At 32.7% G+C, this 5,746-nt stretch overlaps 1 long non-coding RNA gene across 1 annotated transcript; it reads right to left on the reverse strand.

Moving 5' to 3' along the window:
• Positions 1-621: 621 nt before the first annotated feature.
• Positions 622-5,086, reverse strand: LOC140006035 (uncharacterized). The gene is made up of 3 exons (XR_011813620.1): positions 1,810-5,086; positions 1,242-1,641; positions 622-845 (listed from the first exon to the last, which is right to left on the reverse strand). It is a non-coding gene; the product is annotated as an uncharacterized lncRNA (long non-coding RNA).
• Between the last annotated feature and the right edge of the window lie 660 nt (positions 5,087-5,746).

Genomic DNA, 5,746 nt, shown 5'->3' on the forward strand with positions numbered 1-5,746 from the left:
TCCGTTTATTTGACAAGGAGTTTTTTAATTAATTGCTTATCTAAAATAATTAAATAATTATTTTGAGAAAAGCTATCAATTTTTCATATACAAAGGAGTCAAATATGAATTCTTACCATTTCAAAACTCCATTCTAGAGTCAAAACACTCCCACTTACTTCATATTCTTAAGAAATTTAAATCTCCAGTTCTAAAAATTCTTAAAGTGTAAAGGAATCTAAATTTCTTGAAGTAAGATAGCCTTGTTTCCTTTGTACAGCTTCTTTATGTGTAGGTTGATTACCCTCACAAAACTGAACATAATATTTTAAACTTGATTTCCATCCATACCATAATCAAAGTGGTGTTTAAATAACATTGGGGAAAATTGTTTAAGTATATATATTTCAATTTCAAGGCATTACTCACAAGATATAAAGATTGTCAAAATGCTATATCCGCAATTATCTCATTATTTCCTTAATGTACATTGTGACGGCCCCACCTCCCCCTAGGGCGTATTCCAGGGTTCCGCGGGCCGTCTGCCCAACTCTCGCTGGGATTCACTACAGTTTTCAAATAAATTACAACACTCACATCCAATAACATATGGTACAACCTCCATAATAAACGAAATAGCAATTCCCAAGTTTAGCACGTATACTTACATACATTCCAATCTCAAATAGTGGTACAATTCCCCGAATAAAATCAAAAGTTCTCAGTTCTCAAATCAATTACAATTACAATATCAGTCACAAATATTACATCAAATACTTATCAAGTGAATCGAATTCAATTTATACATGAGATATCCCTTCAGACATTCTAATAACTCATTACACGCGCTTCCTTTGCCTCGAGCCCTGTGGAGGGGAAATAAATATTTTTGGGGTGAGTTAGAAGTTCAGTGGGTATCCAGTAAAAATCAATAATCAAGTACATTTCACAATAATGCATTAGATGATGGCATGACTCAGTAATCAAATGTAAGTTTATTACTCTTATGAGCCAGTGAAATCCTCTTACTTAAAACTCCAACGCCCAAACAAATCAATTAACAATCAAATAGTAATAGGGAGCCATCGGTGCTCCAAATAAACAGTGGTGGAGACGTTGAGTTTAAGCACAAGACTTCCCAAGAACTCATTGGAGCCAAATCATTTCATGATACATATGCAGTCATTCATGATATGCAATAGAGTAAGCAATGCAAGAAATAGTTTGGAAGTAATTTTGAAAATAGTTTTGGAATCACTCACCAACCACAGCTCATGAACCTCGTCCATCACAGACATTGCCTTGTTCAAGTCCAAGCCTTTCATTTCTACCAAGAGCCCACTCACTCAAAGCAATCAAATGCTCTCAAAGATTGGACAACAATTTCCCTTAATTTCCTTATTTTCCAACTTACAAAACATCACCAATCACATCTCAATTCCACCACATTCTCACATACAAATCATAAGGTATAAAACACACCTAATTAGGGCTACAATACCCTTAAATCTTAACCAATTAAGAGCTCAATAACCAACCATAAGAAAGCCCCAAATTGGAAACCCTAAAACTGAAAGTTTCCGCACAAATCTGAAATTTTCCGCAAACAACCACAACTAACACACAAAGGCGCCATTTGATACCATATCAAGCTATTATTCCCTGACCAACCAACAATTATCATATAAAATCAGAAAATTCACTAATAAATCAGAAATTTGTCAAACTCTACATAAAATCATGAAATCATCCACAAAATAGCATATATAACATCTCTAATCCACCAATTAACAATCACTTGAAATAGATAAGAAGTTCTTAGCAAGATACCTTCAAACCTCAAGAAAATTGGTAGCTTAGTACTTCCTCCTCCAAAACAACTCCACCAATAGCTTTAAACCTCCTTAGTGAGCACTTGTATGGAATAGATTGCAAAACTAACGGTGAAAACTCAAGATTTGGTGAAGAAAATCAAAGGGAAATAAATGGAGTTTCTCTCTTGTTCTCCCTCTCAAAAATGGTTCGGCCAAGCTAGAGAAAAGAATGAAGAAATTCAACCCAAAAGCAAGATAAGAACGTTGAAAAACAGCCGGTCAAACCTGGCTGTTGAGGTGCCACGTCACAATCCAGCCAAGATTTGTACGAATTTTCGGCCGGATTCCAGGCCGGATTGAGGACAGTGGCGAAATTCATAATTTTTCAAAATTCACCAACAATCCGGCCAAGAACTGGCAGGATTTGGTACTAACTTTTTCCACAAAAAATTTTCTTTTCTTCTTCTTTTGAGGCTTCACATACATCTTTTGGATGTAACTAATCAAGCATTGTTTTTACTCATTAGCAATGCTTCATAATTAAGGAATTTATAAAATAAGCACATATAGGATAGTCCTATAATTTTGTGTGCTTTTATTTTATTTTCTATTTCTCAAATTTCAAATTTTCTTTCTTGTTTGAACACTTACAAATGTATCAAATATTGATCCTTTATCAACTAAAAATGAACTTTATATTTGATGAATGGTTACCTAATAATGAGATAAATATCTCTCACCAATCAAAAAGAATAGAAAATAATTCACAAAAGTTTAGTGTTATAATGAAACTCTTATAGCATCAATAATGGTTGAATAATCTGCTTTACTTATGCAGTCTATCTGAAATATTATAGTCAATAAATCTAAATTCTTTAAAGATTTATGATTTGTCAACTCTTTATTTCCTTATAGAGATATATCTCAATCTCTTATGCCAAAATGTAAGGAGTTTCCTCAGTGATAAACATACTTGCTGCCAATATAATTATTGTAGTCAAGTGCAGTATATTACTCAATTCAATGGATGGTATTGAAAACTTTAGAATTAATAACTTCAAAATCTACAACTGGATAATAAGGTTCATAATCATACCCCAATAGTAATTAATTTGAAAATAGAAATTCTAAAGTAATAAGAAAATAATGTTTTAGAAAAAAAAATAAATTTTCTTGAAATGAGCAATAATACATCACTTATTTTTATGTGAACATTTTTTAGTTTCTATAAAGTAACTTTTATTCATTTTTCATATAATTAGAAACTTATTATACTGGCAGCATAAATTGACAGTTTTAGCCAATTCACCAAATATATTACAATTTGTAACACTCAACAATTGAGACTTTTTTTTTTGAGTTACTTTCTTTTAAGGTAGAGTATCAAATATCATTCTCTTACAAACAACGCTGGTCTTTATTGTTGTTTGACTCAATGAGAACAAAATTACCTTTCTTTCCATTTCTTCTTTCATGAAGGTTAAGTTTCTCTTATTTCTTAACCTCTTTATCTTTTCTTAATACACATGGTTAAAACAAGTAATTAATCATATATCTTTATGTGTATTATAAAAGTTTGAATGGTTAAAAAATTCTGTATGAAAGAATTAAGAATGAAATGCTATAGAAATAACTAAATCTCAATTTGATGGGACTTTAATTGATGATGCAGCAAAATTCTCAACTCTAAGAAATGAGCTAAAATACACTTCAATAGTTAAGTGTCACAAAAGAAAGCCTTCTAATGGTGCTAGTTAAAACTTGCAACAACTTCTTTATGGATTTCATGCAAGATTTAATTATAAATAATTAGGGTTTGAACCCTATTTTATATGAATATGAGACAAAATGAGCAAACTATTAAATTGCTCCCAATTCTCATACTCAACCTCTATATAAGCAAATATATCCATATTATGAGAATGGTTTGTTCATTCTCATGAAATTGCTAATTTAAAACTTGCACAAAAAACAAAAGAGAATGAATTTAAAAATCAAGCTGATAAGAACCATAAAATCATTGGAATGAAACACTGAATTAGCAATCAAGAACTATATCATAAAAAAGTTATGAAATTTGTACCTTGATTTTGAATCAACTTTATGTCAATTCAAATAGTAAATTCAAACCTTTCTGTGGACAAATGTTGCAAACATGCATAGAATTTATTTTACTTAATCATAAAACTAGTAATTTAGAACAATGAATTAAAGAAATAATTCGTGCCTATGGGCATAGAAATATGTCTTAATTAACTGTCTAATTTACCATCTTATGTCAATTAATTTCATCAAAATAATTACCTCCCTGTGGGGCCGGATAACTATCTCAATGAATTAATTGCAACTTGATATAGATGCCATTTTTTAAATTTCTTTAATCACTCAACAATATGTGAAAAAGAAATGCAAAATTTCTCCAAACACCAATATACTTAAGATGCTGTGGCTACGCCTAAGTATACGGTGTTATAAGAAAAAGTGTCAACTAGTCAATATGTTGACTAAAAATTCATCATTTTAATCGCCAAATTGTGGCCCTGTTTGGAATCTCAAGTTTTTTACAAGTTTGTATGCTACTAGTTTTTTAACAACTTTTGCTACAGGAATCCCAAAAAACTTCTCAAAGTTTTTTACCTACACACTTCAAAACACACAAAAAAAAAATTCCCTACCCTTTTCTTCTTCTTCCGTTGCCGACCACCACCTCCGGCTCCAGAACCGGCCTCGATCACTTCTTCTGGTGCCGGTCTTCCTTTCTCCCTCTCTCCCTCTCCCCCTCTTCCTCTCCCACCATCCTTACTTTCCACTCACAGAGTTTCTAATCTACACACAGGACTTCAAAGCCATATGTGAGCCCACGAGTTCTATAAAAGCTTGTTCATTTAATTAAACTGTAACAATACAAAATTGCATTAGACTGATCCCATAAAATTATCCTTGCCAAGTTTGTATGCAAATCTACCTATAGCACACGAATTTGGGAAAGAAATTCAAGAGATGAAAGCCACTCTACAGTTAGATTTCGGCCACACCAATTACTTTTACCCGATTTGATGGCGGGGGTGGCGGAGGAGGGGGAGGAGAAGGGGAGAGGGACAATTGTAAAAAAAAAAAATTTCTGTACCTGATCTGTGCGGCAAGAGGAGGAGAGGGAGAGAAAAAATTAGAAAACAAAAAGTTGAGGAAAGGCTCCTCCATCGCCAGCAGGTGAAGCAGCGGCATGCGAGGGAAAGGGGAGGGGGAAGGGCAGAGGGGAGGAGAGGGAGAAGAGGGTTGGCGGGGGAGGGAGAGGTGGGGAGAGAAAATGCAAAAAAAAAAAAAAGTTTTATGCTGCAAACTGCTTGATGGCAGTTTCGGGAGAGGAACAGGGGAGGGAAAGGGGAGGGGGAAGGGGAAGGGAGGAAAGAAAAGAAAAAAAAAAGAAAGAAAAAAATGAAAAAGAAAGAAAAAAATGAAAAGGAAAAAAGTTTTTCATCTTACAAAAATTTTTCTACAATTTCTACAGTAATTTACAGTAAAGTTTTAGATAAAATTACAAAAAACTCAGGTTCCAAACGGGGCCTGTATGTGATGAAAAACTTTTCTCATCAAATATTTGGGATACTGTGGCTACTCTCAAATATATAATGTAAGAGTGAAATTCTTAATATGGCATCTTGTTCTTTGTCAATGGTAAAAAAATTTTATATTGACTGAATTTCATTTAATTCTCCTTTCCTTTTTTAATCACTTAATCTTATGTGATTAAAATTATTTACACCGTATATTTGAGATGATGTGGCTACTCTCAAATATAAAGTGTGCTAGACTTTATAAGGATATCAAAATAGTCAAAAAATCTGTATTTTGACAAAGAATTTCATAATTTCCTTTTTTTTAACCACCAGCCTTTATATGATTAAAATTCTTCATGCATCAAATAATTGAGATGCAAGACACATTTCATAAAG

The sequence above is a fragment of the Coffea arabica genome, chromosome 4e (assembly GCF_036785885.1).
Source record: "Coffea arabica cultivar ET-39 chromosome 4e, Coffea Arabica ET-39 HiFi, whole genome shotgun sequence".
NCBI lineage: Eukaryota > Viridiplantae > Streptophyta > Magnoliopsida > Gentianales > Rubiaceae > Coffea > Coffea arabica.